Source organism: Echinops telfairi, unplaced genomic scaffold, assembly GCF_000313985.2.
Source record: "Echinops telfairi isolate 266 unplaced genomic scaffold, ASM31398v2 ScPeMD7_7474;HRSCAF=8512, whole genome shotgun sequence".
Classification (NCBI taxonomy): Eukaryota; Metazoa; Chordata; class Mammalia; order Afrosoricida; family Tenrecidae; genus Echinops; species Echinops telfairi.
Window position 1 is genome coordinate 3,054,604 of NW_022111378.1, and position 13,688 is coordinate 3,068,291.

The window sequence follows — 13,688 nt, forward strand, 5'->3', positions numbered from 1 at the left end:
ATCTATCTATCTTATCTAGTCCTGTGTGGCACAATTTTCCCTTAGCTATGACCCATAAGATTAGCAGTTTCAATTTATCCACCAGTGTTGCAGAAGGAAGGTCTGACGCGCTGTTTCTGAAAGATGCGGCGTGAGAAAATCTATGCAGCACCATTCTGCCATGAAGCTCCTGGGGTCATCATGCGTTCACATTGATTCCACAGCAACTGGTTGGTTGAGAGAAAGAGAATCTAGTATAATAGTTTTGCTATTGTATCATAGCTACTTATTTACTCAGTTGTTAACTTAATTGTTTGCCTGATCAGAATGAATCTTGGATGAATTTCTGTCTGACATTTGTTCACCAGACAAAAGAACATTACTTTAACACCCAGCAGGTACTCGTCAAACACTGACTGCATTAGATCACATTGTATTGATGAAAGACTGATAATTATATCCCTTTGTTCTCCTGACTTCCAGCTTACAAATCAGCTGGAAAGAGCCTCTCCATTTTCCTGTGCTTTGCAATGTTAAACAGCCTCATAGGACAACATAAATGGGCAGCCTTGTAACCTGGACAATGCTTCTCAAAGTGTGTGTTCTGGGTGGGCATCAGGATAGCCGGGGAGTTTGTTACAGATGCAGATGCTCTGGCCCCGTCCCACGTGGCGGACTCAGAGAATCTGGGGCTAGGACTCAGCATTATATTTTAATAAGCCCAGAGGATGATTTTCATTTCTACTCACGGAATCAAAAGCTACTCGCTCTCGCTAGTCACGTTGCTTTCACTTCCTTTTCTTTGAATTTGGTTGTGGTAAAATCTGTGAGACAAGATTTCGCCTTTCAGGTTTCCACAGGGGAACAGACTTTGGTGGGTGCCAGTGGTGGGAGGGAGAAGGTGGGGATGGAAATCACAAGAAAAGTTTTTTGTTTTTAGCTTGCCTTTTAAATCATTTTACTTGGATAACTCAGTGACATTAATTGCTTTAACCGTGTTTTACTACATTCACCACTATCCATTTCCGAAACTCCTCGATCACTCAAAAGGGAACGGAATGCCCTTTCAGCAATAACCCTCAGCCCCTAGTAACCGCTAGCAACCTTGTGCCTCTATGAATTTTCCTGTGCTAGAGGTTTCCTACAAACTAGATCATATAATATGTGACCTTTTGTGTTCGCTTTCAAGGTTCCTCCATGTTCTATCTGAACTTCATTTTTCTGTCTGGCTGAGAAACATTTTCTCGGGTGTATGGACACATTTTGCTTATCCATTCATTGGTTGTTAGCTACTTGGGTTCTGGCCGTATTTTGACAATTGTGAAAACGGTGCGCTGAACACTGAAATATACCTCTCTGGGTTCCTGCTTTCCCTGATTTTGGATGTACACGGTACCTGGTGATGGTATGGCTAGGTCATATGTTGGTTTCATTTTTCATTTTGTTGAGAAACTGCCAAACTCTTCTCCACAGTGGCTGTCCTATTTTACATTCCTATCAGCAAAGCAGGAGGGTTTCACGTTGTCCATAGCTCATCAACACTTGTTATTTTCTAATTTTCTGATAAGGGCCACTGTAGTAGGTACGCCCTCTAAAACTTGCCCACGTTTAGAACTTCTTACTGAGACATATAGCTAAAGGTTTGAACTTTGGACAGGCCTGGAAGCTAAGCACCACTTACCCAGTAGAGTGAACTTAAGCAAGTTACGAATAGTACCTTCTTTTCATATTTTCACCTCACTTAGCTAAGCATGCAAATTAAATTAGATTAATGTATGCAATGTGCTCCAGAGAGCAACTGAGAAATAGTATACTGCACATATTCAATACATACTTGTTGTTACCATTATCATAAGGCAGTGTATTGATTGATCCCCAAAACACACTTCTAATAAATGCAATAATGCAGTTTGAAAAACCAACAGCTCCGAAGAAGCATATTAAGAAATTCATTAGTCGAATGTCTCAGCAGGAAATGTGGTTCCCCCTAAACAATCATTTGAGCAGTCTTTAATATAAACTCTCCTTACAGAATTATGGACAGGAGATAGTGCAGCCTTCTGAAGCGACTAGATACTTGGTGTCTACATTGAGAGGGAAGTACCAGAGGGAAAAGGTCCCATAAATTTAATTCTTAAATGAACCTATTAGCCATGTAATATCAAAAATCAAAACCAGTGGCCGTCAGAGTGAGTTTGACTCATAGCGGATCCATGTGTGTCAGAGTAAATTGTACTCTACACGGTTCTCAATGGATGTTTTTTCAGAAGTAGATCACCAGGCCTTTCTTCCAAGGTGCTTCTGGGTGAATCCAAATCTCCAACCTTTTTGGTTAATGGTGGAGTACATTGAATGTTTGCATCATGCAAGGATTCGGCTTACACCACATGGTTGTTCTTGTGTTCAGTCAAATTGATGTCTATTTGTAGGCCGTGATCCGTATAGGAGCCGATCTCCAGGTCTTTTCTCCCCTGTGGTCAGTGGGTGTGTAATCAACTTTGATTAGCAGCCTACCACTATGCCATTGGGTCACCAGGGATCCTTTCCGACAGTACAGGCCATGTAAAGTATCTGACAAAGGTCTGAGCATGATAGACTCTGTCACAAATCATTTCATGAAATATTTAACTGGATGAATATGCAACAGCAGACTGGGGATGTGGGGAGAAGATGCACCAATCTTAGTGTTGATGGGATGTCTTTTAGTCTCTATACATCGGGAAGAACACCAGGAAATGGTGAAAACTTTTCTGTGAAGGAATTGGGGCTGCCAAACGTGGGAATCAGTAAGGGGCCAACTTATCTGGAGGCTTTCTAGAAATGTATCCATGAGATAAACTTATGGTAATTGAATGGAGCCAAAAAGGAAAGCACTGGTGTTAGTAAAAGTAGGAAGTTTGGAGAGGCACCCAAGCAACAGGTATCCATTTACTCTTCGTGAGAGGAAGAAATAACTAATGTTCACATTTGCAGTCACCTCATTTTAGAGTGCAGTGAAGACAGAGCATCTGAGAAAGAAGTGCAGGGACTCTTATTCAAGGCCACTGAGTTGATTAGTGGTGTATCCCAGCCATAAAGCAGGCGAATATTTGCTTGTTGAAAATCATATGACTTTTCATCAAGAAAAAAAACACACACAAGAATAAAAATAATTCAGACAAGAAAGAATATTGATATCATAAAACGTACCAGCTAATTTTAAAGTTGAAAAGAAGTGGAAACATAAGCATTTATTGGATAAAGAACACATAAAGAAAGCTTGCCTGGGTTCAGACTTGGCAATGGTTGGCAATGTGAGCGTGGCCCGGGCCATGCTACCTTCCCTTGTATTATACGTCAGGTTGGAGCTGACTAAGCTCACAACAGGATATTCAACATGAAGGAAACAATGATTAGAGCGGGTGACTTGAGGGGTTAACAAAAAATGAGTCCTAAAAGAAAAAGCTGTTTGGGGACCCTTAGACAAGATTTTATGGATTGAAATGCAAAAACAACAGTTTGAGATTAGCAGGTGGGGTTGATGTGTAGACAGATGAGACCTGGCAGCTTAATGTTTAGGTGCTCTGCAGCCAAGCTAAAGATGAGTCATCAGGTCAGTAGTTTGAACCCACCAGCTGCTTCATGAGGGAAAGATGAGCCAGTCTGCTTCTGTGAAGATGTACAGTGTTGGAAACCCGTTGGGCAGCTCCCCTCTGTCCTGTAGAATCACTGTGGTTCAGAATGAACTCATCAGCGCCTCTGGTCTTAATTTTTGTTGACATGTAAATAACACCCTAGGAAGCCAACATTGTGGAAACGCTGCATTAGTGGGTACTCTTGTTCCTGTAGATTTGAATTGATTGGCGGTCAGGAAAGCAGTCATTGAAAAGGCATCTGAATTAAACCAACAAGCTGGTGAATCACAGGAGATTGCCCGGTGGGTTGAGGACTGGTCTCCTCACCACACGCAGACTGTGGTGCGAATCCACCAGCTGGTTCTCAGGAGAAGGCTACTTGCTTCTGTCAAGACTTACCGTCTCAGAAATTATGTGGGGTTGCTCTGGGGACAAGTCATTTCCATGTCCACGTCTTTCCTGGTTTTGTTGTTAAAGATGCGCATAAACACCACTTAAAACTAATATAAAAAAGCATATTCCTAAAATAATTATTAAAAAAAAAGAACGAAAATAACCTTTGCCCTGAGAAAGTAGGTCATAATGAGGAAATAGAAATTTAGGAGAATATTATTCTTGGAGAAATTATATTAACACTCATAAGTGGTTACCATTTTGAAATAGGATGTTTTAGGGGAAAAAGGAGTAAATTATTGATTTTTGAAAAAGGTAATATGGTGACTGAAAGAGAAGAGAACTTGGTAGAGGCCTAAAATGCTTTTTTTTTAAGGACACCTTTGAATGTCCTTTCAAAACACAAACACAGTTCCCATAAAATACAGTGAGGTTAATAGAAAAATGCTGATGAAAGGTTTTTGGCTCAAAGGCGCTCTCTGAGGGTAGGCCTTCTTGCTATAGACACCACGACCCTAGCGGGAGGGCCGGAACAGGGGCCCTCCCAAATTACTGAGGATTTAACCAGCTGGCTTGAATTCCTCTAAAACAATAACTTTGGATTAACTACATTTTGTTTTAGTTTTTGCTTCCAACTTTAATAATCTCTGCCTGTATTTTTCTCTTTTGATTTAGAAATGCTTCCCTATCCCCCAGCATTAGACTATCCGTGAAACCCCATTAATTTTCTCATGACAAACTTTCCCTTAGAATACTTACATATTCCATTCTCATTTATTTCTAAATTTCTTTACCAAGAATTTTCCTATTTGCTCCATGGAGACATGACTTATGGGGATTATCTTGGTTTAACTAGAAAGAAAAAAGAAAGCAACTTATTTTTATAGCAAAAGGTAAAGGCTGTGTACTAGCTGAATGAACTTACATGCATGCTTGGAATAAATTGTGCACTTCAACCAGACCTGCATGCACTTAGCTCTCAGGGTAATGACTAGTATATAGTTCTAATATATGGCATTATTTTATATTATTACTTGTCCAGGTACAATTGCTGTTTGTTTTAGAAAAAAAGAAATGGAGTTTTTGCCAGACCTGACCTATTTAATTCTCCAACAATCCTGAGAGGAAAGAAAGAGGCAGATATTCTTTTCTTCATTTCACAGATGAGAAAACTGAGGTTCAAAGAGGTTAAATGACTCAGGCAAGGTCACTCTTTAAGGCAATATGAGAGCCAAGAATAGCACCCCATCACCTTGTCCTCTCTCATGTGATTCTCTTCTGGTCGTTTCTGACTCTCAAATGCATGGTATCTGCCGTCACATAGAGTCCCTGAAATGTCCTTTCATTAAAACAATAAGATGGTGACAAGACTGACCAGACACGGAGAATGCAGCAGCCAACGACTAGTCTTTTTTTTTTTAACTCTATTCCACAAAATTCCATAGCCACCTTCTGTGGGGAACATGTGTCATCCATTATGATCATATTCCCATTAGGTCTAGCTAGAACAGGATTGTGCAGAAATTAAAGATATGTCTTGTGGCTGACTGGTACTATGAGCGCCCTGGGAGTCAGAGATGCATTGCTGCTAAGGTAAGTCAAGGATGCCCTTTGCTAATTGTTTCTCCCACATTTCTCTAAGAATTTAAATTCATGATCAGCCCCATATATTGTACTTCAGAACTATTCATCATCCATCTTGCACATATTTTCAGGAAAGAGTGTGGCCCAAGTCATTAAATTCTCCCATGATTCAAAATTGTATGACCTTAGGTGGCAGCCCAGCAAGTACCTTCCCAAGGGCATTAAATCATCTCTGTTATGGACATGCAAGAGTAGGACTTCCAAATGACCAATCTGCCTCTCTGTGAAACAAAGGTTGAACTGAGAGGTTAGGAAAAACTTTTGAAAGTGTTCTGGCTAGCTGCTAATGTCTGTCTCTTCATGTCCCTTTTGCTTGGTGGCTACTTTACAATCAGTGCTAATGATACGACTTTCTAGGTCTTTAGCAATCTTTTTCTCCCCACATTCTATCAAGTAATCAATAAAGCAAGTGACCCATCCTGTCCTCTAATTATCGTGTGCCAATTACGATTCAGAGCTACGGTAAGTCTTCCTCTTCAGGGCAGACCTGGGGTCTTATTTTTCTCTGCCTTCCTGGAAGACAGCACCTGTCTTGGCACAGAATAAATAATGAAACCATTGCATGGAGGGATGGATGGATAGATGGCCAGTCAGTCAGCATCATATAGCCCACAGTTGACTAAACCAAAAATTGATTTTTATTTTGTATAACAAGATTACTTAGATATTTGAAATAAATAACAGTTACTGTTGCCAACAGCTTTTTTTCCCTTCCGTGTTATTTTCTCTTCCAAGCTTACATATAATCATTAGTAATTGCTAATCTGCATAGAATTCCCTTTGGACCTAGCATGACCTCAGGATCATATTGCACCATATATATCAGACATTACTTTTTCATTTGAGTTGTAATACACAAACAATCATATTTTCCAAATCTGACATAAACATTGGGAAAGTAAGTATTTTCTTTTGTAAAATCTCTATGTACAGAACAGAAAAACGTGCTTTGAAAGAATTCACTTACTGCAAACTTGGGGCACCAGGGGGTGGGATGGTTAGTATATATCTAATCGATTATTCAGAAACTTGGTTTATTCACTCACCTTCTTCCTCCAAAATGCATATTTATTTTGTTTTAAAACAGGAAGGTGCTCCGAAGGTACAGTGAATATATAGTTATATAGTCTAGAGAGGAGACCTCTTTAACATAGTCTCTTCTTGGTTTAAGCTCTCAGGATTTTATATACACAGTCTGAGAAGGCTGGCTTCCTTACCTGAACATGGGACTAGCAGAGAGGTGCAAAGGAACATCCTAGGCAAGCAGAGTTATCGGAAGTAGCACATGAGAGATAGTTTCTAGTAGATGACTAAATTGGACAGCCAAAAATGGAGAGGCGCAGCTTCCCTGCTGAGGAGCCCCTTGTGAATCCAAGGGACCCTCCGTAGGGTTTCAGAGGCTGCAAATCTTTGTGGGAGCAGATCTTTGGATCTTTCTCCTAGAAGTGGTTGCTTGCAGTGAATCAACGACCTTGTGGTCAGTAGCCCCCATGCTTCCCTGAGGGGCCTGGCAGGGCTCCAGACTCGTCCAGTGCCATCGGGCCCATTCCTACTTATCACTAGTCCATGGGAATTGCCTGTGTGTTCTCAACAAATCAAACCCATTTTACTTAACCCAACAAACGTTTGTTTCACATCCCATAGATCATTGTGGTAGAGGTCATTCTTTTTTGCTAGATTATCTTCAAGTACTGAATCTGAAATCCATGCCCCTTCCATCTTGCGATAGTGTCACCTGGAACAAGTGACCTTCTCAATTGCTGAAGTGGGGGAGATGGAGAGGGCCAGATAGCGTCTATGGACCAGGCCTGGTTGAGGGCTGAGGGACCAGGAGCTTATTCTGCAGAATCCAAGCCCATGATGCCCACCTGACCATCAGGGGGGTCTGTGAGATGTAATTGTTGTACATATCCAAAAGACAGTTGTTGTCAAGTTGTTTTGAATTCAGGACAATCCCATGTATGTCAGAGTAGAACTGTGAGCGATAGGGTTGTCAATTGTTGGTTTGCTCGAAGGAGATCATCAGGGTTCTCTTCCCATGTGCCTCTGGGAGGACCAGCTGCTCCAGGCTTTTGGTTTAGCAATGAACTTTGTGTACAACCCAGGTGCACCTGTGCATACAGAAAGAAGAAAGTGAACTACATCCCCCAGGGTCAGGCACAGTGGAAGATGGGTCTTCTTTGACAAAGAAAATCAACATTTGCAGAAAGTGATGAATAAACATTGGAGGAAAGTGATTTCTTAATTGATTTCACTTAACTGAATTATATATTGTACTAAAGTAAGTCATCCACTGAAATACAGTGGTCTGGTTTGTGTGGTCGATAGCAGAAAATGTGTTTCACCATCCACTTAGTAAATTAATAAATATTTACATTTTTCAAGCAGTGTGCTGAAAAATAAAACTAACATCTTGATATGGGTTGAATTGTGTCCCTCACAAAGATATGTTAATATCTTAACTGTTTTTGCTCTGTGAGAGTGACCTTATTTGGAGAAAAGATCCATGTGGATGTAGTCAAGTTGAGATGAAGTCAGTAGGATGGACGTAATACATCATGTCTGCCATCCAGTTAGAAGAGATGAGATAGGAAAGATTCCCATGAAGAATGTAGCCAGCATAAGCTAAGAAGAGACAAACCAGTCTTCCATGAAGGCCTGCCCTGACCGCATCTTGATTTCACACTTGTATCCTCCTGAACAAGGAGAGAATGAATTTATGTTCTTTAAGTCGCTCAATTTGCGGTAATTAGCAGCGAGGAATAACCACGTACTTCCTTCCTTCCCTGAGTGGTTAGCAGTCTTTGTGTTTCAAGATCTTTTCTATGTCTGTAAGAATTTGTCGGTAAGTTGAAGTAGGTGCATACAGTTCTTACTTAGCCTCACTTTAGTGTAAAGAAGCACCTCTGGTAGCAGAGTGGGTTAAGCATGGGGCTGCTAGCCACAAGGTTGGTGGTTCAAATGCGCATGCCAGTTCTGAGGAGAAATATGAGGCTTTCTCCTCCCATGAAGATTTACAGCCCCAGAAACCCACAGGGACATTTTATTCTGTCCCATGTGTTGGAATCCACTTGATGGTAGTGAATTTTGCTTTTATTTATCTATTTGTTTGTTTGCTTATTAGTTTTTAGTGCAAGAAAGGAGCCCTGAAGACATATTGATTAAAGCCCTTGACAGCTGAGGTAGTTAGTTTATTGTTCCAACCTGTCAATAAGCACGTGGGATTAATTGAAGGGCGGAGAGATAAATGACTCGGCGAGCCTCGCCTTTCTTGTCTCTTGCTCTTTGATCATCGGACCAGTGTGCGGCTGCCTTGCTTGTTCTGTGCCTCCATTTGCAAGCTACACTACCTGTGGGACACCTAACCCGTGGACAGTGTCACTGTAATTTGAGGTTCCTTCAAGACCTGCTTCGCCACAACATTTACATCTCTTGAGCTGGGGACTGTCAGACCCTGCCATCTGGCTGACTGTTGGTGACCTGCCTTGCTGTTTGCTGCCTGTGGCCTGGATAGGCTGAATTGCTCTACAGAGGACTACCCGGCGACCCTCAAGACTTGAAGGACTACCAGTGTCTCACAACTGTCTCACGTGAGTTGCACTGAGCCATTTGTACTGCTTTATAATTTAATTAACTGTTTGTTTCTTATGTTATATATCTATCTATATAAATATATATAAAATTATTAGCATTCAGGTTTTGTTTCTCTGGAGAACCCTGTCTAACACAACAGCCAATGGAGAACGGGGATGTGAACCCACCAGTCAGTCAAGGAAGAAAGCAGGGACGTCTGCTTTTGTAAAGATTTACAACCTAGGAAACCTGGCAGCAAGTGAAGGCACTTGGATAAATCATTTATTTTGAGAAGAGATTGGTTTAATTGTTTCCAAGTGAAAGCAGGTTTGCATAAGAGAAAGGGCAAGTGGAGTTGTCTGTGAGTTTGAAGTTCATAACCAGAGAATTGGCTGTACTTCATATTAGGATCTAAACAGCTCATTTGATGTACACATGAGCCCCCTCTGGGGGTGGGGGGAAGTGTCTTTAACCATCCTTAACCAAAAATGAAGTAAGGGGAAGTTATTATTTTTCCAATTAGAAATCCACTGCCATTAAAACTATTTGGGCTCATAGTGAGAGTATGAAACCAAATAGAAACCCTAGGGTTGCAGAGACTCTAAATCTTATGGTAGCACCAGCCTTATCTTTCCCTCATGGAGCAGCTGGTTGATTTGAACCTTTGATCTTACAGTTTGTGCCCACTGTCCCACCAGGACTCCTTTTGCATTAGGGTGCCTCAAATTTGGCTTTTTCTACCCCACCATGTTCTAGCAATTCCTTCTTCCTACACCTTTCATGGTCTTCTGAATATTATCATCAAATTCTTTCTTGGCTTTCTTTTACCAAAGTATACAACCACATGTTCTTCAGCCTTCTGGAAGGGATAACTTTATTTTCTTTTGTTTTTTGATTACTTAATATGGTCACATAATTAAAAAACCATGAACTCTTCAAGTATATAGAGTGGAACTTCCTTCTGAGATTTCTGTTACCATACCCAACCAGTTTGACAGAGCTTAATATCTTTGCTAATAGCTGTTATTAATTTCTTACATATCCTTCAGAGGTTTTGTGTACATATGCAAATGTGAACATACATTTAAAAGGTTATTGTATCATGAAATCATAAAAGCAGGAAACTGGAAATGACTGCCTAAGTAAATGATTTTCATACCATACATAGGGAACACTGACCACAGATAATAACTAAACATCTCTCTTTTTACTATTTAAATCAGATTTAAGAAGACACTTGTCATGGCTGAGGGACAGTATTCTTACTCTAGCCACTCATCCAATTGATTTTTATTTTAATTTATTATTTGTTTGGGAGATTGTGTTAAATTTTGGGGGGGTTAGAACCAAATCTTCAAAGATGGGCGGGGGGAGTCTTTCTTGTTCGCATATATCATTCCAGAGAATGTGGAGCCATCTTAAACTATACCCTCTTTGAGATGACTGACGTTGTGTCAGTGCATATGTACATTGCAGAAAACCTGTGCTATGTCAGAACTATAGTCTTATTTAGATATGGATAAATATTTTGATAACAAACATTTTAGTACTTCAGAAATCAGCTGTTTCAATAGTTGGAATGCTCTTCTGTTAGAAACTTTTAATTAAAAAAAAATACCATTTACAGTTATAAAGTTTCAACCTTAAGAATTCCAAGTACAGTTTTTGATGGGAAGAAGAAAATGACTTCTTAAAGTAGTCAACTATAAGTGATTGTCAAGCATTAACTAAAAATAATGGAAAAAATTTATTCTGAAATTTATATAGAAATAATTGCCATTAAATAAACAGAGCATGAGGGAGTGGGGAGCAGAGAGGGAGGGGAAAAATGAGGACCTAATGCCGGGGGTTTAAGTGGAGAGAAAATGTTTTGAGAATGATGAGGGCAATGAATGTACAAATGTGCTTTACACAATTGATGTGTGTATGGATTGTGATAAGAGTTGTATGAGCCCCCAATAAAATGATTTTTTAAAAAGGAGAAAAAAAAAAAAACAGCAGGTAAATACTCTCTTATAGTCATTATAATTTAGGCAGAATTGTAGGTATGCATAATCTTTATATAAAGAAATAATGACATGCTGCTTTGAGTGAGAACCTCAGATAAATTGGATTAGAGTACAGTGCCCTCCCCTTCAATTGCCTCAGTGTGAAAGCTGGCCACTGGCTGAGGTAGAATGAAGGAGAATGAACAGATTTGAATGAGGGTGCTGGCAAAGGATAATGAAAGAACCATGGACTTTCAAAAGCACAAATAATTCTGTCCTGGAACAAGTACAGCCAGAATGCTTCCTAGAGGCAAGGATGGAGAGACTGTCTCACATTTTGGGGGGCATGGTACCAGGAGGGACCAGTCCCTGGAAAAAGCACATCATGCTTGGTAAAGTAGAAAGGCAGCCAAAAAAAAAAAGACTCTCAATAAGATGGATTGACTCAGTGGTTGCACCAATGGGTTCAAACATAACAATTGTGAAGATGGTGCAGAATCAGCAGGGTTCCTTCTGTTGTCCCCAAGTTGGAACCAAGTGAACATCACCTAACAACAGGCCATGGGGTTACTGAATTAGTAGCTATTTCCAGACTTTCCCAACGTTTTCTCCAGTTCTAGGTCCTAGTTTGATGTATCTTTAGACATTATCTTTAATTTGAAAAGTGCTGTGTTTCTCGTGCAGCCAGAGGTGGCTCACTTGAAGATTGAGAATAATTTCAGTAGTAGTAGTGATGGTTTCCAAATCCAATTCAGAGCCCTTCCCTCACTCTTGTTGTTGTTGTTGTTGTTAGGTGCCATCTAGTAGGTTCCAGTCCATATCGACCCAGTGCAAAACAGAACAAAACACCGCATGGTCCTGCGTCATCCTTGTAATTGTTCCTGTGCTTGAACCCATTGACGCAACCACCGTGTCAATCCAGCTCGTGGAGGACCTTCCTCCTTTACACGGCCCTTCTACTTTACCAAGCATGACGTCCTCCTCCAGAGATTTGTCTGGATGACAGAGGCTTGCCATCTTTGCCTCTAAGGAGCACTCCGGCCTTACTTCTCCCAACACACATTGCTTTGTCCTCTTCGCAGTCTATGGTACATATTACCATGGTACATGTACATATTCTTCTGCAGAACCACAATTCAAATGCATCCATTCTTCCTCAGCCTTTCTTATTCAGTGTTCAACTTTCACTTACATATGAGGCAATGGAGAATTCCATGGCTTGGTTCAGGGGCACCTTAGTCCTCAAGGGAACATCCTTGCGCTTCAATACTCTATAGCGGTCTTGTGAAGTATATTTACCTAATGCAAAATGTCTTTTGATCTCTTGAGTGCTGTGTCTATGAGCTTTGTGGATGCAAGAAAGCCAAACGTTGACAACTTCAACCTTGTCTCCATTGATCATGACATTATTAACTGTTGGTACAGTTGTTAAGATTTTGGATTTCTTACATTGAGCTGTAATCCATACCAAAGACTAACATCCTTGATCTTCATCAGCAAGTGCTTCAATGACTACTCACTTTCAGCAAGCAAGGTTGTGTCATCTGCCTGTTGCAGATTGTTAATAAGCCTTCCTCCAATTCCGATGCCCCATTCTTCCACATGTAACCCAGCTTCTCTGATTATTTGCTCAGTACAGAGATTGAATAAGTATGGTGAAAAGATACAACCCTGACACACACCTTTCCTGATTTTAAACCACACAGTGTTCCCTTGTTCTGTTTGCACAGCGGCCTATTGATCCATGTACAAGTTGCGCATGAGCACAATGAAGTGTTCCGGAATTCCCATTCTTCCCAAGTTATCCAGAGTTTATTATGGTCCACACCGATGAGTGCCTTTGTATAGCCAATGAAACAGAAGCATTTTGTATTCTCTGGTAACTAAGATCCACCTGACATCAGGAATGATATCCCTTGTTCCACACCCTCTTCTGAGTGTAGTCTGAACCTCTGAGAGTTCCTGTCTATGTACTGCTGTATCCATTTTTTGGATGATCTTAAGCAAAATTTTACTTGTGTGCGATATCACTGATATCATTCTATAATTTGAGTATCCTGTTGGGTCACCTTTCTTTGGAAAGGGCACAAATATGGATCTCTTCGATCAGTTGGCCAAGTAGCTGTCTTCCAAATTTCCTAGCATTAGTCTTCCAGGGCTTCTTCTTACTTATGGTCCACTTTCTGGAGTAGAAATATATAAACGAACTGAACACTTGAACCAACACTACAGATTTCCTTCTCCAAGTAGGGATCCTGACCATGACTTCCTTTTCCTCAAAAACAGTATAGCCAGATTAAAAAAACAATCCCTGTTCTGGCATTCAAGTTACTACCCACTTCAGGTCTCATTCCTACTTCTTTCCACATGGAACATTTGTTACCCTGGGCTGCACTCAGGGAAGTGGACTACAGGTCTCATGTCCGTCCCTGTCTCCTCTGATTAGACTGTGCCCTCACAGTCCTCACTGGTTTAAGTTCTACTTGAACTTTAATAC

General features: G+C 40.6%; 1 protein-coding gene and 1 pseudogene across 3 annotated transcripts in view; both read left to right on the forward strand.

Annotated features, from left to right (window-relative positions):
• The window catches only part of GRM7 (glutamate metabotropic receptor 7), a 1,182,365-nt gene that overhangs the window by 33,369 nt on the left and 1,135,308 nt on the right, over positions 1-13,688 (forward strand). The window lies entirely within an intron of this gene.
• LOC101646102 overlaps positions 5,542-13,688 on the forward strand; it is a 50,171-nt pseudogene continuing 42,024 nt past the window's right edge.